General features: G+C 34.2%; 1 protein-coding gene and 1 long non-coding RNA gene across 3 annotated transcripts in view; one reads left to right on the top strand and one right to left on the bottom strand.

Annotated features, from left to right (window-relative positions):
- The window catches only part of LOC126814541 (zinc finger protein Helios), a 37,870-nt gene that overhangs the window by 7,672 nt on the left and 2,804 nt on the right, over nt 1–27,394 (top strand). The window lies entirely within an intron of this gene.
- On the bottom strand, nt 916–15,271 carry LOC126814570 (uncharacterized). Of its 2 annotated transcripts, none has more exons than XR_007677669.2 (3): nt 15,191–15,271; nt 1,955–2,013; nt 916–1,152 (listed from the first exon to the last, which is right to left on the bottom strand). It is a non-coding gene; the product is annotated as an uncharacterized LOC126814570 (long non-coding RNA). The 2 variants fall into 2 exon arrangements; XR_008787456.1 differs by lacking the exon at nt 15,191–15,271 and adding an exon at nt 9,407–9,442.

The following is a 27,394-nucleotide window of genomic DNA, read 5'->3' as shown; positions in this document are numbered from 1 at the left end:
TCTTCTGTATATGATTCATTCAATGATTGTACTTGTCGGTGGCAAAAGTTTGTTTCAACCCAATTGATCTATACTTTTCAGGCTTAGAACTTTCAGCCAGCCCTCTTAGTTTGCGTTGAGTGGATGTTAATCTCTTTCATGGTTGAGTATTTAAGTTCTAGAAGACTATATGTGGTATTTGTTTTGTGAATTGAAGAATGTCACATAGCTCTAGGTAGTAACATGTATGCCGATTGTTTGGTAATGATTTAAATACATTTGCATCTCAATAACTACTATTTCTTATAAGCACTAGTAAGCTTGGGACAATATTACATCCTTATGGTCAGCAGAGTTGCTGTGGATGTCTGTTTTGTTTCCTGGGAAATGTACATTTTGTATTGGCACTATTCCAGGTTTGCTGCAAAATCATTTAAGGCTCCCTTTAAATTAAACCTTTCCCAATGTCCAATTCAGATATGTCTATTAGAAATAATGTGTGCTAAAGCCATTAATGATTGCATATACACAAACACAGTAATCTTTCACATGTGAATTATCTATTTATTTATACAAAACACAACCTACAATTGTAATTTCTGGCAAAATATAACTAGTTGCACTTGGAATTGCTTGAATGACCTTACATATGATTATGTGACCCGATTTGTAAATAAAAAAAGCCATGTTGTGTTGAATGTAACTACATGTAGGTGTAAGTGAAAATTTGGGTGCACTATGGCAATGCCATATTATGTAATTTGTGGTGAAATGCAAATATATTGTGGTTTATATACTGTTTTAGGTATATTATGTTTTATACATGTATGCCAAAATATAAATGTTTTTATATGATGAACTTTTAAAAATGTTTATGTTCCTCTATATGATAGAAGCAATTTTATTTCTATACACCCACAATGAAATGAGGTTGTATATCGATCTGAAATTGTTACACAGTACAGTATTAAAGTTCATGAAGAAGTCTGTTTGTTTTCCATGATTTCAGATTACTGGAACAATTAAAGTTATCAACTGATGACTGGTACATGGTTTGTACATGTTGGCTGTATTATGTGCTAGAAGCTTATTAAATTTCAAGTATTCCTGATAATCACTTCATTGGTTGGTGCCCATGATCAGGTTTTAGTGATTTGTATGTGCTCCCATTACCTGCAAAAGAAAAAAAAAATTGGGCAGTCTTTATGGACTGCTCGCACGACTTAGTTATTGTATGCGTAATAAAGAGTGATATCATCAAGGGAATAAGACACAAATAGCCTTACTTGATGGTAATGCCTATGCCTAAATATTATGTTTCTGCTTGGATATATAATGTATTATCTTTAGGAGCTGGTCCTTATGAAAGATAAATATCACCATTCAGTCTCTCCTACTTTAAAATATAATAATCAGAGAAAACTAATCACTGTCTTTGAGTAGCAAAGACAAAGCACCTGATCATGATGTATTTTTATTTGACCAAACTTTCATTGGAATATATACTTGACCAATCAGTTCAACCATATCTCAAATATGGACTGGAGTCGTTCACAATGTATCAGTTTGCTAATTGCAATGACAAGAAATAGATTTTTGAATTGCAAGTGATTGGTCTAAATCTATTTTCATGTGTCTGTTAATTTATTTTTTATGAAAACTTATCACAACCATTGTATGAATTTTTTAGATTCTAAAATTTGTTAAATATTTGAAAACAAGTGTTAAGCACAGAATATTTGTATTATAATTAAATTTGACTAAAATATACAACTGTGGTGGGCTGTGCTATTTCCTCTGAGAAGAACGTTTCGAAGCGTGAACGTATAATGTGAATGCGTGCATAGTTAATTCAGACGTTAATGAATTTTGGAACATTTAATTCATGTTGGGGATTTGAACAAAATTTTATTTTTCTACTGAGTTGTTTTACTGTATTATATTTTGAATATAAAAACCAAAATTCAACGCTTACCCAATCTTGTGGGCCCCCCGTCTGACCTTTGTTTACCTCCCACTGTTAAAGACCTCTACCTGTAAGCAAATTATTGAAATGAAATTGTACAATATGGTAGTCCTGAAATGACCTACATTTAGTTTGTGTCAATTGGAGATATTACCCCCTCCCTCTCTCTCTCTCTCTCTCTCTCTCTCTCCAAAATTCAAATATTTTAACCCAAATTGACATGTCTATAATGCAGCTGTACCGAGTAAGATATAGGCTATATATTTTTCCAGTAATATAATTTTATAGTTAGAGAAACAGGTAATTATATATACAAGATTATTCAAGACATGTCTAGCTCTTAGTTTCACTGTCTTGACTGAAATATTTTAAAGATTAAGCAGAAATGTGATGTGATTGAGCTATCACTACTTCCTTGCACAGTTAGAATATACGATAAACACGTAGGTTGTCTATTGGATATGTAGAACCGTCTTTAGAGTCTGTAATATATTGCAAGAGATCAATACTCAGTGTAATGAAGTACTAAAAAGCTGACATCTTCAGTGGTCAATAGATACATGTACATATACTGTAGTCTATAATGCAGAAGATTATTTAAGAAAATCATCATAAAGGAAATCGTATTGTAAGCCCATAGTCATAGGGATGCAGGTCCCCATATCTCAGTCCAGTACATTCTTTTCATTTTATTCTCTTGAAGACTTAAAGAATAGTAGGAACTTTGTCTTGGTGGAAATGATTCAGAATTTTAGCATATTGGGGAACCTAGAAGTCGTAATCTTAAAAAGTAAGTAGTCTTCAAAGAACCAACCATGAAGTGTGATTCTATATTGCCATCGCCATTCACCTATCTGTCGTCCAAAATCACTTTCTGCATTTATCATCCAATCTCGACAATAGTGAGATGCAGAACAATATTTCCATTTATTACTTCTAGAGTTTATTACCCTTGCTATCTTTGTAGAATTTTTATGTTTGTTTGAAATTTATAGGCATTATTTGAATTAGTGAGGCACAGAACCTCATAAAATGTCTACAATTTCTGTTTATTATATCTAAAGTTATTGCTCTTGTTCAATTTGTAGAAACTTGCTAGCACTTTAACAGTTCTATGTTTCGATTACTTCATGAATAATTGTCCTTTGATATATCATAGAATCTTGTTGGTATAAAGATTTTGCTTTTATGCACCCGCATTAAAATGTTGTTGAATATTGTTGTCACTAGTTGACGCTCTTAAGACTAAAGTTAATACACAGTGTTCAACCGAAGAACCCTTTTGATTTTCAATGATTTCTGATAATTACTGCCAGAGTTATGGCCCTTGATCACTTTGAACATCTTGTTGATGCTCAAAGAAGCTAAAGTGATCACACAAGGTGTCCATGTTCATGAAAATTTGGTGGACATCAACATTGCTTTATATACGCCCACATTGAAATGTGATATAAAATAATTAATAGAATACAATATCAAAAAACCATCGTTTTATCCAACGTTGTGTCAGTAAAAATACTAACTTCTTCAGGGATGAAGAACTAAATACAAAATGACTGGAAGTCAGTTATGACATCATAGGAAGTTATGACATCGTGGGAATGAAGACGTCATAGACTTAGATACATAACATGAAAGGTTAGCTTAACTAAAACTTAGGTAAAATATTACAAGTAAGGAAAAATTATGCATGATTATAAATGATTTTGAAAATAATCATGCATAATTTTTACTTACTTGTAAAACGATGTTTTTTTTGATATTGTATTCTATTAATTATTTTATATCAACTTATCTGAATATCAAATGCATCATTTTGACTTAGTCAAAATTGATCCCATCAAACTGTCTGTATTTGGTTTGTGTTTCCTGTTTCTATTGATTGGAAGTTTCACATTGAAATGTGGTTGTATATTGTCGTCGGTCCGGCGACCACAATTGCTTGTGGACGCACTGAAGGCTATAGTTAATATCCGATTGACTTTAAATTTATACACAGTGTTTAAGGTCATGAGATGAAGAAGCCTATTGATTTTCACCGATTTCTGATAATTACTGCCAGATTTAAGGTCATCTGACAAAGAAGCCTATTGATTTTCAACAATTTCCAATAATTACTGCCAGAGTTATGACCCTTGATCTTGTGGATGCTCTAGAGGCTAAAGTTGATATCCAATTTATACACAGTGTTTAAGGTCATCAAACGAAGAAGACTATTGATTTTCAATGATTTTTGATAACTACTGCCAGAGTTATGGCCCTTCATCACTTTGAAAAATCTTGTGGATGCTTTTGAGACCATAGTTATCAGCAGATTGGTTTTATATTTATACACCGTGTTTACGCCTATATATAATTGTTTTGATTGACTTTAGATTGAAACACAGAGTTTAAGGTCTTTAGACAAACAAGTATATTGATTTTCAATGTTTTTTGATAACTTGAACAGCTTAATTGTTTTGTATACTGAACATTAGCATGGACCAAAGAAATTCTAATGATTTTCTGATAATTACTTAACAAGTAGTTACTCTTAATCAGATTTTAATGTATTATAAATGTTTCATTACCAACAAAAGAAAAAATATGCCACAGCTCTTGTTGACTGCCCGAACGATTTAGCTGCTGTGGGCGTATATCACTAACGCTTCGGGGCTATTCTTCGTTTGAATATGCACCCAGGGGATACATATGTAATATTTCATACATATAGATGAGCTAGGATTGGGGGTGTATATAGCTCGTTCGTGGAGAAGTATTCTGATGAAGGTGGTCACTGTGCATTAATAAGTCCAAATCGAAATCTGTTTCAATATTCCTTTATATTCAGTTAGATATACATTATATACAAGATCATATCAAGGGCTAATAAATGACTTAAAGATACATTATGTAAGATTTCGATAAAGAGCTAGCTATTCTTGCTATAATAGTTCAAAAATAGATAATGTAAAATGAATAATTTGAAAATTTCATTTAAATTACTCTATTTTGAGTGAAGACATTAGCCTTTGAAAGTTTAGCAAGACGTGCGCAATAATTTCAACCACCGTACTGGTTGTTCGAAGCTAAGTCTCGCTCCTCCAATTTTAGCTTAAATCAAAATATGGCTGTACTGTTCTAATCTATTTAACATCGGAGAAATCAGATGTCATCGAGAGTTGATTATGGCCTGGATAAGTTAATTAATGTCTAATTAATAATTTAGAAAATATTTCAGGCCTAAAGAAAGACCTGCAATAGGCAGATTTAGATTTTGCATAATGAATGTTTAAGTCTATCTCCTATCTCATCTGATCTCCCTTTTTTTCTCATCTGATCTCCTTTTTTTGTTCTCCTTGTAGGAGTCTTTTAAAGAAACTAATTTGCATACAGACAAAAGGATAATCATTTCAACAAATCAGGTTAAAGATAAAATTAGGGATAAAAATATATTGTAACGGATCAAATGAAAGAAGTTATATTAATAATAATATATAAATTTCATTGGGTAAAGTTTCATAGTGAAATATATACTATTCAAAAAAAGTAGGGGATATTTGATTTTGGGGGCATAATACTAAAATATGCAAATGACTACGAAAAAAGTCACTATAGAACCTAACAGAAGAAACATTTCCAGTTACATGTGACGCCCAAACGCACCAATAGCTACCGCATGGAATGCAGGTGATGCTTGGGATCATCATGGGGGTCCAACCCAAGATTTGCACGACTCTGACTTTGAATGTTACAGTCATTGTGGCATTGAATTCCAGGGTGGAAACATCAGTTTAATTGTTTTAGTGACCAGAAAACAAATTTTGATATGCGTCGGCTTACCCAAAATGAAAGGTTACGTGCCCTTGGCATGCTACAGATCGGCACAACACAGGCGGTTGTGGCGCGGACGATGAATGTTTCTCAGTCTGTCATAAGCAGGCTATGGTCCAGCTACCGTGATACACAATCTGTACAGGACAGACCACGCTCAGGTCGACCAAGGGCGACAACTCAAGCCCAGGATCGATTTATCCGTACCTTGGCCTTGAGAAATCGTGTCATCACAGCAAAACAGACACTGGTGTGAGAGTGAGTGGCCAGACGATTCGGAATCGACTGCATAGGGGTCACCTTCGCGCCCGACGTCCTCGCGTGATCCCTTGTTTGAGAGATCATCACATTCAGGCAAGACGTCGTTGGTGTAGGGATCGTCAACACTGGGATAATCGACGCTGGAGCAATGTGATGTTTTCAGATGAGTCAAGGTTCACTGTTGATTTTTTGGACAGACGTAGGAGGGTGTGGCGTCGTCGAAACGAGCGCTTCCAAGACGTTAACGTCATCAGACATGATCGATTTGGGGGTGGTTCTGTTATGGTGTGGGGAGGCATCACTGTTGCTGGAAGAACGGCTTTACATGTTGTTGCAGGGCGTGTTACAGGCCAGTACTACCGGGACAACATCTTGGCAGTCCATGTCGTGCCGTTCGCACGACATCATGGCCGCCGTTTCATCTTCCAGGATGACAACGCAAGATGTCACAGGGCCAGGATCGTTACAGGTTACCTCCAACAACAGAACATCACCACATTACCTTGGCCAGCACTGAGTCCCGACCTCTCTCCCATCGAGCATGTCTGGGACATGCTTGGACAGAGGTTACGTCAACGTCAACAACGTCCTGCCAATGTCCAAGAACTTGCTGCTGCGTTGCAACAGGAATGGGACAAAATGACCTTAGACGTCTCATTAGGAGTATGCCACGTCGGATCAATGCTTGTTTGGCAAACAAAGGAGGATTTACCCGTTACTGACTTAGTTGTGATGCTGTGGTAACTTTGCTTTTGACCCCGGGTATCATTTTACCCTTATAATGGTCAGTCTGTGCCTTACTTAGTCTAACGATCATTTGGAATAAATCGATGAATGTGAACTTCATTTCATTTTGTCATTTGTTTCTTTGTCAGTTTCATTAGGTGACTTTAATAACACTTAAAAATCAAATATCCCCTACTTTTTTTGAATAGTATAATTAATAGAATCAGCTAATAAGCTTTAACTCTTAACTGACCCAAGGCGACTTTTGTCGACGCTATAACGTTACCGTTAAGTACCCACAACGACATTTTGGTTAGCCGAATGCAGCGGCCCTAGCGTAATGAGAGTTACTTTCCTTATAAGCAGACGACATTCAATCGTTTGTTTACATTCTGTTCATCATTTTGTCAGCTAAAAAGTATACTGTTTGTTCTTGAAAAATTATAGTAAAATGGTGTTATGTCCAAACGAAAATTTTTGGCAAATGACGTTTTAAGAGTCAATATTAAATGATAGTGATTCAGATTTTATCGGTGATTCGTCTGAATCAGACAGTAATATTAATTTTGATTGTTCCGTGTTAGAACGTGATACTGATGACAGAAGTGAACAAGAAATTATTTTTGATGATTCATATTCCGATAACTATGTAAACAATGGAATTATTGGTGCAGGTGGTGATAACTTTGGTAGTAAAGCCACGGTTTCTGATGACGTCAACAGTTTTTATGACCAAGAAAATTATTCTTGGAAAAAGCTTGACCATGCCATGTGGACTCCTTCTCCAGTTTAAGGATATTCAAGCCATGGACCCAGGTTAAGTTTTGACTTTACTGGCTATCAACCAATTGATTTCTTCTACAGATTTTTTCCAGAACACCTGTTTAATGACAATGCCGTTGAGACAAACAGGTATGCTGATCAGTATTTTGACAGTATTTGCCTCATTTTTATACGCTCTAGCGACAAAAGTTATTATCCAATCTGTATGAAATTTATATACATCTTTTAAATTAGTAAAACAAATAAGCCTATAGAATTTCAGCAATTTCCGTATGTTACATCTAGAGTTATGGCCCTTGTTTCACTTTGTTGAATCTTGTGAACACTCTGATGACAACAGTTATCATTCGATCTGTTTGAAATTGATATGCATCATTTAAATTAGTGCAACGAAGAAGCCTATTGAATTTCAGCAATTTCCCTTAATTACACCGTGCGTTATGGCCCTTGTTTCACTTTGTTGTACCTTGTGAATGCTCTAACGTCAAAAGTTATTATCCGATCTGTATGAAATTTATATGTAGCCTATCGTTTAAATTAGAAAAACAAACAAGCCTATTGAGTTTCAGCAAATTTCCGTTGATTACATCTAGAGTTATGGTCCTTGTTTAACTTTGTTGAATCTTGTGAAGGCTTGAAAGACAAAATTTATCACTTAATCTGTATGAAATTCATATGCATCTTTTAAATTAGTGAAATGAAGAAGCCTATTGAATGTCAGCAATTTCCGTCAGTTACTTCTAGAGTTATGGCCCTTGTTTTACTTTGTTGAACCTTGTGAACGTTTGAACGACAAAAGTTATCATCCGATCTGTATGAAATTTATATGCATTATTTGAATTAGTAAAACCAAAAACCCTGTCGAATTTCAACAATTTCTGTAGATTACTTCCAGAGTTCCGGCCCTTGTTTTAGTTTTTATACGCCCACATTGAAATGTGGTTGTATGTTGTCGTCGCCCCCGTCTGTCCGTCTGTCGGTCCGGCGTCCACAATTGCTTGTGGACGCTCTAGAGGCTAAAGTTAATATCAGATTGACTTAAAATTTATACACAGTGTTTAAGGTCATGGAGCGAAGAAGCCTATTGATTTACTGCCAGAGTTATGGCCCTTGATCACTTAAAAAAATCTTGTGGATGCTCTACAGGTCAAAGTTAATATTCTATTGACTTTAAATTTATACACAGTGTTTAAGGTCATGAGATGAAGTCTATTCATTCTCAGTGATTTTCGATATTTACTGCCAGAGTTATGGCCCTTGATCACTTTGAAAAATCTTGTGGACACTCTAGAGGCTAAAGTCAATATCCGATTGACTTTAAATTTATACACAGTGTTTAAGGTCATGAGACAAAGAAGTCTATTCATTTTCAGTGATTTTCAATAATTACTGTCACAGTTATGGCCCTTGATCACTTTGAAAAATCTTGTGACGCTCTAGAGGCTAAAGTTATCATCCTATTGACTTCAGATTGATACACAGAGTTTAAGAGCTTGAGACGAACAAGTATATTGATTTTCAATGAATTTTTATGACTTGAACAGCTAAATCCATGATATTAAAAGTTTTGTATACTAAACGTTAGCATGGGACAGAACTTTATAAAAACCAAAGAAATTCTAATGGTTTTCTGATAATTACTTCATGAGTTGTTACTCTTAATCAGATTTTAGTGTATTATAAATGTTTCATTTCAATGTGGGCGTATAAAAACGAATATTTTTAGAAAACTCTACGAAACTTAATTTCTGAAAGCAAGAATAAAACGATCTATAAATAGACTACTGTCACTGTTAGGCCAGGAATACTGCAGCAATCAAATGCTTGAATGGAAGATAGTCCGGATCATTTAGTATTTGTTAAACAGTTTGAACTTACAATACAAGACTTGAAGACAGCATCTACTTACTTCCGCTGCACTTGATATTTGAGAATTTTTTTACACAATGTCACAAGCAGACGCTTTTTAAACATCAGCGGTTGTTTTTAATTTAATTATATGTACAGGCATAAGTAATGTCTCCTGTTATTGTGTTAAAAAGAATTGAAACGTGTTTATCCTAAAAGGATGTTTTGTTCATTTTAATAATTCTATATTATAAAAAAAGCAAAGTTTAAAGTGTATGAATAAAGCAATTCTTACCCACAATTCTTACTCACACTTTAGTCAGCTTTAATGCATTTATATTTAATTTATTTAATAGCAAAGTGACATTATTATTAAATATCGCGATATTTAACTATATCGTTGAAAAAAATGCCAATATCGATATCGTCCCTTTTTGCAATATCGTACAGCCCTATATGGACTATTTCTACTCTTCAGTAAAACTCTTTGAGCGTGTGAAAAGTTTAGGTTTTGATGCATATGTGGCACTTTACGTGCAAATCGTAAAGGCATTCCCGAAGATGATGAATTTAAACAGAAAATGAAAAAAGGTGACGCCCCAAAATTTTTTCATAAAGATGATATTTTAGCAGTTACTTGGCAAGACACTAAGCGAGTAAATGCATTATCAACAATACATGATAACAGCTTAACTCCAAAAACAGTTTGTTCTAAAGGAGAGGGTTTTCGTATTATAAACAAACCAATGATGATCTCTGAATATAATAAATATATGAGTGGTGTTGATAAATTAGATCAACACATGACCTATTATCGATATCCGCATAAACAACGAAAGTGTTACCAGGTCATTTCTGGGTTTATAATGGAAATAGCACTAGTAAATGCCCATAAATTAGCTTACCCAGTCCAAATTTTAACCACAAAGCAATTTCGTCATAAAATTATTAAAAAACGCATTGGCGAGAGAGGGAATAGTAGTACATATTATCATTCAAACAAAGGTGTGAAACGTTTAACTGAGAGACATTTTCCAGCTCAATATGACAATAAAAAGTGTAAACCAGATTGTATTGTATGTTCAGACAGGGAAAGTAATAATCGTAAGCAGACCAGGTGGTACTGTAAAAATTGTAATAAATCTATATGTGCTGAAATCTGTTTTGAGAGGTATCATGTGCTAGAGAATTATAAAGTTAAATATTAAACAATTAAAATTTTGATGGTTAGTTGTAAGCTTACTGAAAGAATGTTAATATGTTTACTTTTAAGTATTGTATTTTCTTGTTTATTGTTATTGGTAATAGTTTACGAGGCAATTTTAATTGTTATGGATTGAATTGATATTGATGTAGGTTAATTGTTAATCTTAATATTTTCAGATACCATAGTATGTGATAAACTAAAAATAATTTAATATTTATATTTAATAATTTATTATTTACATTTAATAATTTATTATTTACATTTAATAATTTATTCTTTACATTTAATAATTTATTATTTAATTGTAAATTAAATATATTTATTGCTAGTGTAATGTATATTTAATAATTTAATATATTTAATTTAAATTAAATATATTTATTGTTAGTGTAATGTATATTTAATAATTTAATATTTAATTGTAAATTAAAGATATTTATTGTTAGTGTAATGTTTAATTGTAAATTAAAGATATTTATTGTTAGTGTAATGTATAATCATGTGGTGAGCCTAATGTTATGATTAATTTAAAGATGCGTTCCCAGAAAAGTATTTATTGGGTGGTTATTACCAATAAAGTATGGTCATTTTGGTATATATAGAAAGTAAAGATATCCAATCTTACTAGAAAAATACTGGATTCCCAGGACAAAAATGTAAGGGTTCCCCTAATCGACAGCCCGACGATTAGGAATTTCTGCATGTGTGATGTCAAAGGTCACACGCGAACATTGAGCGCTTGATGCACAAATTGATAAATTTTATGAAGAGTTAGATGTACAACACTTTCTGGGATAAAAATGACGGAAAAAGACGCGGGTAGTGGATAATTCGAGAATTTAATTAGGATTCGATATTTGTAATAAATAGTAAGCGATTAAAGACAACATCGTCTTAGGTATGCAATGAATTCTCCTCTGACTTCCAAGAGAGGTAAGTCACATGACGTAAACATGACCTGGTTTGATCGAATTTTTATAGCAGGGCATTCCTTCGCAATTACAATGTTTGAGAAGGATTTGAAGCAAAATTATGACAAATTAATTAGTTTGAATATGTTTTTAGTCCATATATACCATTAAATCACCCAATTTGTACGCGGGAATGTATCTTTAATTTATTTTGTAATTCATGTTGTATTAACCTACAGCACTCTATGTTTGTTCCTGTGAATGTGATTTATTAAAGAAAATAATAACTATTTTTAATTTTTTCATTTACATTATATATACCCTGAAATATTGAAATGAATCGGAAATCAAGCGTCATAATTTTGATATTGATAAACTTGAAGGTTTTCGGCACTGATCTATTTATAGCTCAGTGGTTTGCTGCCTACTTGGGGGTGGGTCATGGATTGGGCACCCGAATATGATTGACAGGTGATGGGTCATGCAGTGGACTACAGGATGTGATTGTGTCTACTATGTTCATTTTATATTCTACATATACATGTAATACAAATCAGAAACGTAGGCCTACATCCAAAATATACAGATGCGGCCAGCCTGTACTTACTAAAAGACAATAGTAAAGTTAGGGGAATTAGAACACATGAATAGCTGTCATTGTGAACCAGACCGGCTAAATAAAATAATTAAAGGTAAAACGTTAGAGCTAAGTCACAAGTGCGATGTCAACCAAGTTTTTCACCAATTCTAATGATGTATTATGTCATGTCTCTTCAAATCTATCTGAAGCCTAGAATTTCCCCAATTCTATGATACAATTGTGAAAAATATTTAGATACAACGGTATTTGAATGTATCAAATAAATAAAAATGATTCAAGACGGATGATTTTTAGTTCACAACGACCAAAAAACAAATATCACGTGAATGCATGAATTTTGCCCAAAGTATTGAAATTGGAGCATTTTTTATTGGAATTTGTGGCCTAAAATTTATATTTATGACAATGGCATTAAATCTAGATCATTTAATTCATTTACCCGAAGTGTCTATCTACCATTGTTTTTCGTCCACATTTTCATGTGGACGTATATTGTCGTCACCCCTGTCCGTCCGTCTGTCCGTCCATCCACAATTTGGACAGTCTACAGGTCACAATTCTTATCCGATTTTGATGAAACTTGAAATATAGGTTTATCTCCAAAAGATCTCGGCGGCTTACGATATTGGCATGTATCAGATCGAAACTTCATAGATTATGGCCCCTGTTTGTACGAAAAATCACGTTTTTAGTTTGTGGACCCTATAGAGGTCACAATTTTTATCTGATTTTGTTGAAACTTAAAATGTAAGTTTATAACCCAATGATCTCGGTTCCTTTCGATATTCGCGCATATCGGACTGTAACTTCCTGAATTATGGCCCCTGATTGTACGAAAAATCGCGTTTTTAGTTTGTCGACCCTATAGAGGTCATAATTTTTATCCGATTTAAAAAAACGTATTATTATATCACCGTTACACCCTAAGGACGGCTGAGTTTGAATTTCATGAAAATCGGCCCAAAACTGACAGACAAAATGGCCGCTTCGTTCTCAAATAGCGTAAAAATATGGTATATCAAGGTTGTGAACCCTATAGAGGTCACAATTTTTATCCGATTTGGTTGAAACTTGAAATGTAAGTTTATAACCCAAAGATCTCTGTTCCTTTCGATATTCGCGCATATCGGACCGTAACTTCCTGAATTATGGCCCCTGATTGTACGAAAAATCGCGTTTTTAGCTTGTGGACCCTATAGAGGTCATAATTTTTATCCGATTTAAAAAAATGTTTTAGTATATCACCGTTACACCCTAAGGGCAACTGAGTTCGAATTTCGTGAAAATCGGCCCAAAACTGACAGACTGTGGATCCTATAGAGGTCTCAATTTTTACCCTATAGAGGTCATAATTTTTATCCGATTTAAAAAAACGTTTTAGTATATCACCGTTACACCCTAAGGGCGACTGAGTTCGAATTTCGTGAAACTCGGCCCAAAACTGACCGACAAAATGGCCGCCCTTTATTCTCAAATAGCGTAAAAATATGGTATATGAAGGTTGTGGACCCTATAGAGGTCACAATTTTTATCCGATTTTGTTGAAACTTGAAATGTAAGTTTATAACCCAAAGATCTTGGTTCATTTCGATTTTCGCGCATATCAGACTGTAACTTCCTGATTTATGGCCCCTGATTGTAGGAAAAATCACGTTTTTTGGCTTGTGGACCCTATAGAGGTCATAATTTTTATCCGATTTAAAAAAAACGTTTTAGTATATCACCGTTACACCCTAAGGGCGACTGAGTTCGAATTTTGTGAAAATCGGCCCAAAACTGACAGACTGTGGATCCTATAGAGGTCTCAATTTTTATCCGATTTTGTTGAAACTTGAAATATAAGTTTATAACCCAAAGATCTTGGTTTCCGTTCGATATTTGCGCATATCGAATTGTAATTTCCTGAATTATGGCCCTTGATTGTAGGAAAAATCACTTTCTTTTTAGCTTGTTCTCTATCCATCTCTCGAAAATGTGGGCGTATCCTGCCTGGCAGCTGCTGGTTTCTTAATGAGATGACTTTAAAATATATAGTCTATTTTACCACTATTGACCACTATGACTTGGGGTTTATGACTTTATGACGTCAAAACTCTGGGTTACTTAAGAGTTAAGGCATAAATAAAGTAACAGCGTTGACACTTGATTGGCACTGATCTGACTGTATTGTTATTTCTATAAAACTTGCTCAAGGTGGCTTTTAATAAGCCTATTGGCATCCAAAGATTATAACACAGTCAAGACCATTCTTGCTTTTAGGCAATTACTTTAAGAGTTGTAAATCAAAATATTAAAATTTAAATCAATGACAGACAGGCTGATAATATTAAAGTCAGCCATATTGTCTGTATATATGAATATAGAATTAAGAAATAAATTATGCATTCTTTAAATAAAATTTGAAAAATAAATTAAAATTTATATCACTATTCAGTGATACATATGTTTCATTGCCTGACAACCTATCTTTTAATGTCTTTTGGATACAGTCAAGGGATAAGGGTGGTGAATGGGTTTTAAATCGTAAGGTGTGTCATTGGGTCAGGTTTGGTGGTTTCTATTCCAGTCTTGTACGTGAGGAGTAGAGTTGCCTGTCTAACATTATGGGTTTTATAAGTGTTCATGGTGAATTATTGAAATAAAGATATACAATGTTAGTCCCATAATAATGTGGTTATTGTCGTGTGGATGTTGATCTGCATTTCTCTTTCTTTCACTTTAATACATAGACATCATAAGGCCATGTGATTACTCGCCTAGTGCAGTTGACATATGTCATGTCATGACATTTTATTTTTAGATTTATGATGTTTGTTAATTTTAAGATTTCATGATCATAAAATAGACAAAGGACTTACTTTGTTAAAAATCATATAAAGCTTCTGTAAAAAAGAGAAGAAATTGCAGATCCTAGAACTTTTTAATACACCCACCAGTAACACACTGTCACTAGACTTTGTCTTTCATATTATTTGATATATTCTGTAGTCCAGATGAATGATTACCTACATGTCTAATTGCTTATAAACAATAGGAGCACTTTGTGAAATTTAACAAGACTTGGAAACAATAAAATAAGCGAGGCCATTACATACCACTCCTCTTTCTTTCTCTGTCTTGACCCAATAGATAATTTTTGCTGGATCATTTATGACTGTATCATTGAAGCTTTTTCCATGGGAATTAGTTTTTATTTACTAACTGAAAGCGGGGATCACGTGACTAAGTGGGTAAGATGCTGGCTCGCTAGCCTGGAGGTCGGGTGTTCGATCCCTGCATTGGCCGAGAAAGTTCATCCAGATTTTCCGGCGTGGTTTCTCCTTGTCAGTGATGCAGGACAGAGGGCCTGACAAGGACAGCTGTCTAGTCGTTCGGATGGGACGAAAAACCAAGGTCCCGTGTACACATTGGCGTGCACGTAAAAGATCCCTTGGAATTTGATATAAGAGTAGGTCGTAGTGCCGCTGCCCGGGCAAAATTTCCCTCATAGCACACTGTATGGCATATGCCCATCTTCATTAGCCCAGGTTAGGAGCAGAACAGTAGGACGTTAAACCCCATTTCATTTCATTTCATGTCACTAACTGAAAGATACAGGATATGATACTTATTACAGATGTATTTACTTGGTGCCTAACACTTTTGTTTTGACACTTAATTGTTATTGCATGTTTAGTTGTGTTCATTAAGTGCACATTGAGGTGAATAAACTTGATACATTCAGTCTTTACACGGTGGCAGGGGCAACCTATACACACATAATTGATGTACAAGTCTAAATTTTTGGTAGGGTTCATCCTTATAATGATCTGAACAATTATGACCGATGTTATTTATTATTTTTTAATTCTGTTTTAAATTTCAAATCTATATTTTAATATTCATTAATGCTTGGTTAGTCATTAGAGTTACATCCCACTTCTACCTCGTTGCCAGTGGCAACCTTTGATAAAACTGTCCTGTTTATTTCCAATACAGGCATAAAAGTATCTGTGTATCAGAAATGAACAGTATACTTTCCAGAAAGAGTACTGTTCATTTCCGACAAACACTTTTATACAAGCATTGAAAATAAGCAGGATGAAAACAAACGCCTAGAACGTCATAAGTCCGCCGATGCACACTTCACCAGGATTGACCCACGTTGTGCAGTGTCCTTTACATAACGTTTAATATAATTTCAGTCCTTCTATGCCAGGAACAAGTTGTTTTGACGATGTGGTTGGCTCTATGTTCGCCGACTTCATCAAAACAACTTCGTCTTTCAATACGGAGTGCAGTCTAAAAAAACATGTGACTGTTTTACGCTCATTGTAACGCAGCAAGACGCACGTGTAAATACTAATCAGGTCGTTTCTCCACTGCGAAATCAGTCTACCACGAAATGTATCGTGAGGCACAGAAAGGGATAAATGAAAGATCAGAAAGTATTTGTCACATTTCGCTTGACACGACTCGATAAAAAATACAATGTTTTGCATTTCGCTTCTCAATACTCGATAGAAATGCGATGTAAGTGACTTATTAGCACCTTTCCTCGGTGTATCGGTGAAGAGCAGGACAGTTTTGATCAGGGGCCGCCCGGCTGGGCCCCTCGACCAAAACTGTCCTGATCTTCATCGATACACCGAGGAAAGGGTGCTAATAACTACTAGGTAGACAGCAATTAACCTGTCAGTCAAATTATGACAGGCTGGCAATTAAAGTGGTTGATCTGTTAAGTTTCTTCTAACTATTGTTTTAAATGCCTTAAAGATACATTATGGGAGATAAGATAAAGAGATGGCAGTTCTCGCTATAATAGTTAAAAACTAGATAGTGTAAAGGTAATTTGCTGAATATTTCAGTCAAATTGATCCACTATGAGCCGAGAAAGAAGCGGGTGAAATTTTTGCATAGTCTCGGTCATCATTACTAAAATCATTAATATAAACATCATAGTCTCGATTATCCACTTTTTTATACGCCCACATTTTCATGTGGACGTATATTGTCGTCGCCCCTGTCCGTTCATCCGTCCGGACGTCTGTCCACAATTGTTTGTGAACAGTCTACAGGTCACAATTTTTATCCGATTTCAATGAAACTTGAAATATAGGTTTATCACCCTAAGATCTCAGTTCCTTTCGATATTTGCATGTATCGGACATTAACTTCATGGATTATGGCCCCTGATTGTACGAAAAATCACGTTTTTAGCTTGTGAACACTGTAGAGGTCACAATTTTTATCTGATTTAGTTTAAACTTGAAATGTATGATTATAACCCAAAGATCTCGGTTCCTTTCGATATTCGCGCATATCGGAACGTAACTTCCTGAATTATGGCCCCTGATTGTACGAAAAATCGCGTTTTTAGCTTCTGGACCATATAGAGGTCATAATTTTTATCCGATTTAAAAAAACGTATTATTATATCACCGTTAGACCCTAAGGACGGCTGAGTTCAAATTTCGTGAAAATCGGCACAAAACTGACGGACAAAATGGCCGCCGTTCGTTCTCAAATAGCGTAAAAATATGGTATATCAAAATTGTGGACCCTATAGAGGTCACAATTTTTATCCGATTTTGTTGAAACTTGAAATGTAAGTTTATAACCCAAAGATCTAGTTTCCTTTCGATATTCGTGCATTTCGGCCGGTAACTACCTGAATTATGGCCCTTGATTGTACAAAATATTGCGTTTTTAGCTTGTGGACCCTATAGAGGTCATAATTTTTATCTGATTTAAAAAAACGTATTATTATATCACCGTTACACCCTAAGGACGGCTGAGTTCGAATTTCGTGAAAATCGGCCCAAAACTGAAAGACAAAATGGCCGCCCCTCGTTCTCAAATAGCATAAAAATATGGTATATCAAGGTTGTGGACCCTATAGTGGTCACAATTTTTATCCGATGTTGTTGAAACTTGTAATGTAAGTTTATTACCCAAGGATCGTGGTTCCTTTCGATATTCGCGCATATTGGACCGTAACTTCCTGAATTATGGCCCCTGATTGTACGAAAAATTGTGTTTTTAGCTTGTGGAACCTATAGAGGTCATAATTTTTATCTGATTTAAAAAAACATAATATTATATCACCGTTACACACTAAGGACGGCTGAGTTCGATTCTCGTGAAAATCGGCCCAAAACTGATAGACAAAATGGCCGCCCTTCGTTCTCATGTAGCGTAAAAATATGGTATATCAAGGTTGTGGACCCTATAGACGTCACAATTTTAATCCTATTTTGATAAAACTTGAAATGTAAGTTTATAACCCAAAGATCTCGGTTCCTTTCGATATTCGCGCTTATCGGAACGTAACTTCGTGAATTATGGCCTCTGATTGTAAGAAAAATCGGACGGTAACTACCTGAATTATGGCCCCTGATTGTACAAAAAATTGCGTTTTCAGCTTGTGGACCCTATAGAGGTCATAATTTTTATCCGATTTAAAAAAACGTATTATTTTATCACCGTTACACCCTAAGGACGACTGAGTTCGAATTTTGTGAAAATCGACCCAAAACTGACAGGCAAAATGGCCGCCCTTCTTTCTCAAATAGCGTAAAAATATGGCATTTCAATGTTGTGGACCCTAAAGAGGTCACAATTTTTTATCCTATTTTGTTGAAACTTGAAATATATATTTATAACCCAAAGATCTCAGTTCCTTTCGATGTTCGCGCATATCGGACCGTAACTTCCTGAATTATGGCCCCTGATTGTACGAAAAATCACTTTCTTTTTAGCTTGTTCTCTATCCACCTCTCGAAAATGTGGGCGTATCCTGCCTGGCAGCCGCTGGTTTGATTTAATTTTCAATGGCCGTTGGCGGCATATAGGAATCTAATCCAGTCAACATCGAAGGCTAGCCTTGACATCGAGAGTTTATTATGGTCTGGATAAGTTAATTAATGTCTAATTGATAATTTAGATAACATTTCAGGCCTAAAGAAAGACTTGTAATAAGCAGATTTTGCTCTTGCATAATGCATGTTTAAGTCTTAATTCTTCCATAATTATATCTTTATGTCAACACTTTCTTAGTAACTAATTTATATAAATAGACAAATGTAAGTAAGATGATTAATTAGTTGGAGAGACCAGCTTAGGGAACCTATATACTAGTTGGAGGTCCGATTTATAGGAAATTATAAGTTGTTTAATTGTTGCTGTTATTTGTTCCTGAATAAAGTGTTAAGATCCATTCCTAGAATCTGTATTCATTTCCCATAATTAGAGAACACACGTCGGCGAGCTACATTCCCTGAAAGTCGACCGGTGTTACAATCAAAAATAATCCCAATCTTAAAATATCTGACACAAGGAATGATAACTGGAACAAGTATTTGGCCATAATGAAGGACAAACAGACCTCTCTGATTTACTGAAAGGTTTGATAAAAACAATCTACCAGATTAACATGTTTTTATTGAAAAATCACATAATATTGTGTTTTTAGGATGTAAAGAATTAAAAGCCATTACTTCTAAAATTATTGTCCTTGCTCACTTTGTAGAATTTAGTGAACATTTTTTAGAAAAGTTACCATTTGATCTCACTGAATTTGTCTAAATTAGTGAGCTGATGAATTAATTGGAATTCTAGAATCTTCAGATATTTATTAAAATGGGTTTGTCCGTAGGTCGGTCTGTATTATCAAATACATCACAATGGTAAACAGCAGTATCAATGTTGGTACAAAATGACACGTTTACAGAATTACAGAAGATATATCAGAGATTTGAGTCAAAGAATTTTCGTTCTAAGCAAGTTTCAGCAACGGCCAAATTTACCGATGCAAGTATTGATGTTTGCTCCCAATAATGCACCCAAACGTAAAATTTACTTAATGTCAGCACTAACAAACACTGAGATTTTATTAAGAGGTCACTCCTGTTAAGTCATGAAAATTCCCTTGAGTGGCTGCTTAATATAGATTCTACTGTATATTGGAGATATATAATCCATCGAAAACCTATATTTCAATATATTACACACCTTTTTAGGGAACATTATGAGTTTTCAGCCAAAATGAGGCCCCATTTGGAATTTGGCCCAGTAGCAGAATTAGCCGTCACTTTTAGGAGGAATACCCAAGTTCATTGGATTCAGCGGGTCGAATTCTTATAGAAACCCCCCTCAAACTGAAGTCCAAGAGAATCTGTCACAAATGTTACCCCACTATATAAATAACCAGAAAATGCCACACGGGGTTCATCTTGAAAATTAAAATTTCCATAAATGTGCCAGGGATTCTGAATCTACAAATACTGAAGATATATTATCCATCAAAAAAACATTAGGTGGACTATACTTCCAGGTTTGTCGACCTGCTGCTGGCCTAACTTGGGTGTAGATTCTAAAGCTAAGCAATTTCATTGGTCGATGCTGTGGGACAAGATAACTTTGATTCGAACTTATGGAAAGTGATGAAACTTAGTATAGAGTTTCACTACCAGGGATTTCAAAACCTTGACTGAGTTTGATCGTGAACATTTTCTGCTTAAGACTAAGTATAGATAATCAGTTTGATTTCTCGATACTTTTCAAAAAGATAAAGATTAAATATGCAAAAACCCTTATTGACTGCTCGGATGATTTCACTGCTGATTGGTTGCTTGAGACTTTGGAGCTCGCTAACTTTGATTCTAAAAGAGTGAGATTGGTGAAACTTTGTGTATAGTTTCATTACATCAATACCTTGCCTAAGTACAGTGATGAACATTTTCTGCTTAGTCTAAGTAGAGACTTCAATCTGACTGAAGCCTATTAAATTTCAACAATTTCCGTTAATTACTGGAGTTGTGATCTTTGTTTCACTTTTTTTTTAACCTTGTGAACGATTTAATGACTAAAAGTTATCATCTGATATGTATTAAATTTATATGCATTATTTAAATTAGTAAAATGAAGAAACCTATCGAATTTCAGCTCTATCAACAAAAGTTAACGTCTGATCTGTATGAAATTTATATGCATTATTTAAATTAGTAAAACGAAGAAGCCTATTGAATTTCATCAATTTCTGCTCTGGCCCTTGTTTCACTTTCTTGAAACCTTGTCAAAGCTCTGACAACAAAAGTTATCATCTGATCTGTATGAAATTGATATCAGTGTCTTGCAAATGCTCCAATTACCTACAAAAGATTAAATATAGGTGTATGTTTCTTTGTCTGGCAACCTATCTTTAGATTACAAGAGTGTCCACAAAAGTATTAATATTTTGCCTGTGATATATTTATATTTAAATAGGGATTAGATGTGTTAATCAATGTTCAGTATGTAAGGGCAATATGGATAACATTGATAAAAACATTAAAATTCTTACATTTTCATTAAAACCACATGTAGGAGGACTTTGCTGCTGTGGTCATTGTTTTGATGTCTGGTCATTGTTTTACTTTGTGGCAACCAATCTTTGTATGTTCAGAATTCTTTTCATATAGAGCATTGATAATTCTCACTGACTAGGTTGACATACATGTATATATGGTATCACAAAATATCTGCTATAGATTTGGCAAGCACAATATTCATGTTGTAGTAGCTCAGTGAATAAGTGCTGGCTCACTAACCTGGAGGTCCAGATTTTGACCCAAGTGTAGGCCAAGCAAGTTCCTCAGGATTTTCTGGCATGGTTTCCCTTTGTCAGTTGTGCAGGACAGAGGCCTGACAAGGAACAGCATCTAGTCGTTTACGGATTGGCATGCTCATAAAAGAACCTTTGACATGGAATTTGAGTTGGCTGTGGTTCTGCTGTCTGAGCAAAACAATTTCCCTCATAAACCCCATTTCATGTCCATTGCAAATTGCAGAGTTATTTTTCCTTTTATGTTGTGGTATTGTGTTTTAAAGCTTAAACAAAAACAGTATCAAAATTCATGTCTGTGATATTTATCAAGAGTTTTGTCCAAACCAATGTTGAACACTTATTATTCGGTAATTGTGTAGATTTAATGTCATTTATATATTAAACTAGAGGGGTTTTATGTTCTGTGTTGTCATCACTATTATTATCAGTAATTTGTATTGAATACATATTATATAAATAATGGTTAGAAGGATTTTATTGATCTAATGCAATTGGAATAAATATACGTAGGAGATGACAGTAAAATGTATGGTATGATGTGTCTGTCACAGACAATTAAATTCTGTGTTCTAGACGAAGTTCAGGTAAATGCATGTTGTTTGTCCAGAGATAACTTAGTACAGTGTATATATGATCATTTTTTTTAGTCATAACAAACCGATAGATATTGATGTGGTTTAATAGGACTTTGTGCATGATAAAGATAAGAGGATACTTATCGAAACATTGTGCTTGTGTATAATAAACCAGTGATTGTTGTCTCATATATAGGGGGGTTAGTTTTGTAATGTGTCATAATGTTTAACACTTATATTCTGATTTATTTTGATTTAAACCTACCTACAATGTATCTGTATTTGAAACTCCATGCCTTTGGATTTGGCTAATATTTCTGTTAAAAGAGTAAAAGTGGATAAATGGCTGACATCCGATGGCTTCATATACATATCACACAGATCACAGAGGTAGTCTGGATTTTAAAGATACATTATATGGGAGATAAATAATTGCTGGTTATTTTTTGGCTTCAAATTTTATATAAATTATTATTTAGACATTTATTCACATGAAAAGTCCATAATCAACTCTTTAGACCATAGGATGGCTTAGATATTGAGTGGATTAGACAATGATCCCTATATCTGTGTTAAACACTAATATGGGTGGGGATGTGGATAAAATGACTGACAATGGAGACTTTGTTTGTGATTGTTGAAATGGTACCTGACAATCTACAAAATGAACTCTTGGGAGGGGGCGGGGGGTGGCTGAATGGTTTAACTCTGCGTGTTAGATTATAAGGTCTGTCATTAACTCAAGTGGCATATCATTTCAATTCCCAACTTGTACATGACAAGGAGTAGGGTTGCCTGTCCAACCTCATGGGTTTTGTATGGGTCTTCCGGTCCCACTGCTACAGAGCCCAACGCACAAGTGAATTAACCCGTTAAGCGTGACGTTTTTAAAACGTTAACAACCCCCTATTGTGTAATTGTGACGAAGAACTATGCACTATCTTCTAAGAATAGATTGGGGAAAATACCTCCAAGGCGTTATATTACGCCCTACACACAGTGAGTGGCAGTTGTCCAGGACGTAATATAACATCCTACACATGCTGCGATCGTGGGGGAATTCACCCATGTGACGAACTATGTTCTAAGAATAGGTTGGGGAAAATACCTCCAAGACGTTAAATTACGTCCTACACTCAGTGAGTGGCAGTTGTCCAGGACGTTATATAACGACCTACGCACTTAACAGGTTAACACATGACACAATTATATGGAATACAAGTTACTTGAAAGATTTTTTTCTAGCGACGTTTTGACAAGGGTTCTCTCGTCTTTATCAAGCAAAGAATAACAGCCATTATAGTACAGTGAAGGTATATATACAAAATATGGAACAAAGCTAAACATTAATGTACAACTAGAGATAATCATTTAAAAACCATCAAAGGGGGGATAAGCCATAAGGATTGGGTAGTAATAAACTATGTACAACGAAAACATGATATAATGGGGACCGTTTGATTGAATAGTGAGTATGTAGGCCCTATACACAGAGGGAACAAACTGAAGACAACGTAATCCGTGTGGAGAAGCCATATTGTCAAAATAACATGAGATTATTTGGTATTATTGAATGAATGAAGCATTTGAGAAAATGATACAATGGGTGTACATAAACCTTGTTTAAAATATATATTTAAGAATTGTACAACTTCCAGAATTAACAGGAGTGGGGTCGCCTGTCCAGCCTCGTGGGTTTTCTCAGGGTCCTCTGGTTTCCTCCCACTGCTAAAGACCCCTACGCGCAAGCGAATTATTGAAATAAAATTAAACCATATGTTAGTCCCGAAATGACCTAGTTTGTGTCGAGTGGACGGTAAACCCCATTTCTCTCTCTCTCTCTCTCCAGAATTCACAATTTAAGATTATTAAGAATGTGAAGGAAAATAAAAAATGAGAAATATGAAAATATTAAGATATATGAAATATATTTTTTGTCAAAACTGAAGTCAATATATTCATTTTTCATCATGTATTTTTAACTATTATAGCCAGAGCGACCTGCTCTTTCCTTTTCTCTAAATCTCGCATAAAGTATCTTAAACAATGTGGGTAGATAAATATGTTCTTCAGACATAACCATATTAAATATTTCAAATATCTGTTATAGGTAGCTTATATACTTCAAAGAATGTGGATAAATTAAAGTTAATAGCCTGATAGAGGTGGTGTAGGACCCTATTTGACAAAATTTTCTCTTAATTCACACATGAGAGATTTTAACAGAGAAGTCCATCATGCCTGTTATCTATGCAAGTCATGGGTTTGATTATAGGTTGCTATCAGACAAACAGTCAGATTTCCTGTTTAACCTGGTTGATTTTATCTTAGTATCTGGTTTCCTCTTATTATGTTAATCCCAAAATGATCTGGTTAGTGCCCAGTGGACATAAATCACATAAAACAACATTTCATTCGATCACTCTCTCTCTCTCTCTCTCTCTCTCTGTGTTTATAGGTATAAATTGTGACTGAATGATCTGTGAAACAACAGACTAGCTCTTTATTGGCAGATCAATTGCAGAACACAGAAAATGTAGAATATAGACTTTCTGTATTCTCTGAATAAATCATCCTATTTTTGTAATGTACATTTAGAAATGTACTCAACATTAAACATGTCTGTAATAAATATTTAACATCTGGGTAGTAGGATTTTTTGAGAAAAAATAAATTACATAATGATAACTTGTTTATAATTTCGAGCTAGATAAGGATATCTGAATTTTCCTGATTTTTTAGTGTAACCTTTCTGATAAATTTAATTGATTGTTCCTCCGTGATAAATATTATGTGCATATTCTTATTTTTATATATTTATTCTTGAAAACAGTACTAGTGTTAAAGTAAATTACAAATAGATTTCAGTTTATAGTTTGATGAAATACAGAATTTGATGAGTAGGAAAAATTTCCTCTCGTATTCCTGTCATCATTAGCCCAGTTGGAGCAGAAAAGTATGAGGCTAAACCCCATTTCATTTACTTTCATAGTGAAAAACAAAAATCCAATATTGTTTCCTCCAAATCCAATTAGTGAACATTAATATTGATGTAACTGATTATTTAGGATTTTTGGTGAATTTTTTATGAAACTTGCTGGGGTTAGGGAATCATTGGGTGCAACTCTATTAAAATTTAAAATCTGAGTTACTACTTCCTGCGAACAAAATCTTATAAATGCTCCACATGCCTTTTAGATACAAGTATGTCAATGCCCCTTTTGATAATGGGGAATTGATGTTTGGGTAAGAGTATATATGTATAACAGAGGGAATGCACAATAAATGAATAAGCCATAAATGTACCATTTGTAATATTACTATATTACACATAGTATGAAATAAGCACACAAGTTATGAAGAAAGGCATATACAATAGACTGTTGCTTAAAGATACATTATGGGAGATTTTAATAGAGAGTTGGCCATTCTTGCTATAACAGTTCAAAAATAGATGATGAAAGAAGAATATATTGAAAATTTCAGTCAACTCTCTCTTCACCTTCTCCGAGAATGGCCGATTGTTTGATTGACAGGCGTTAACTCCACCTACATAATCTCGAATATCAAGTAACGTTTTCAATGGCTGTGGTACCGTTAGTCTATTCGGTTTGAGAATGGGTTGCAATTCAATTCGTATCACATTTATTTTTACTACAAATTAAAAATAAGACTTTTAATATATAGATAAGAAGCGAAAGTCTGAAAGGAATGGACCAAATCAATGAGGTATAATTATAGCTGACTTCTTGTTATCCTGCGTGTACTCTTGCACTGTAACCGGTAGGCCTACGTGACTCCCGAAGCAGACAAATTTCAAATAATAAACAGTGATCCAATGGGGCTTACGACGCCATTTAAAAATTTAATCAATCAATGAAAACATATAATCCTTGAGTGGCATTTAGCGATTGAACACATTAAAAACACAACACAGTTTATATGGAAATACAATCACTGGTTTATAAGTATAGCACGACGTTTCGACAAGTATTCTCTTATCGTTATCAAGCACAAAATGATAACGATAAGAGAATACTTGTCGAAACGTCGTGCTATACTTATAAACCAGTGATTGTATTTCCATATAAACTGTGTTGTGTTTTCAATGAAAACATGATTAAATCCAAGCCGAATCCATGCCATCCGTGGGTCTACAGAGTTGATTTTGTGCTTGTTGTGTAAATAAAGATCTAATTTATAATTTTTATGACATCTGAAGCCTAAATAAAGACTTGCAATAATCAGATTTAGCTCTTGCATAATGTATGTTTAATAAATGATAAATGAATATGTTTTGCTAATGAATATACAATAACTGGTGATGTGCAAGACATATTAATATCTATGAATTTTTTAGGGTTGAGTAATTTCCATATTACAAAGGAATAAACTGTTCTCGCAAATCGTTTATGTTGTTGGGACTGTATGTAAGAAGACTATGCCATAAGTCTGTTTAAAGCAATAAGTTTTGTTTACTGCACAAATAGAAAATGTACATTATGTTACCAACCAAGATTGTACGAGTAATGGATGCTCCAAGAAGAATTTCCTCTAGTTATATTTTTCTGGTTATAACATATATTTTCCATAAATTTTTTTCTAATTTAATATTTGCTGAAAAACAAGAAATTTAAGAGAGCAAGCAATTTAAATTACATGTTAAAGGTAACCCCTACCACCAGTTGCATTAATTACTATATGAATATTGGTTTTATATCAGATCAAGATAAAGCACTATAAGTGAAGGATCAACTTGAAAATATTAAATGAATCAAAAGTAACTAATAAAATGGTAACATTATAATGATGAAATTATCTTACAGTAACCTTTTGTTTGCAACTGCTATTTCTAAAACTATAAAACCATTTAGCTGACAATGTATGGTACAGTTACTGTACATTAATTCGATACACATTTATTTCAATCTCCTTAGGGTGGCATTATTTCTAGGACACATTAATTTCTAGTTTTACTGAATATAATTATTACCTTAACCATCAATGTTTTGAACATCATCATCATCATCATCATAAGTAGTTTAAGAATTCTTAAATGTGTTCCATTTTGTTTTTTATTTCATACTTAGTGTATGTATATATTTATTTTCTCAATGGGTATCACTCTACTTGAACAA

The sequence above is a fragment of the Patella vulgata genome, chromosome 3 (assembly GCF_932274485.2).
Source record: "Patella vulgata chromosome 3, xgPatVulg1.2, whole genome shotgun sequence".
Lineage (NCBI taxonomy): Eukaryota > Metazoa > Mollusca > Gastropoda > Patellidae > Patella > Patella vulgata.
This window is presented reverse-complemented; position numbering and strand designations above follow the sequence as displayed.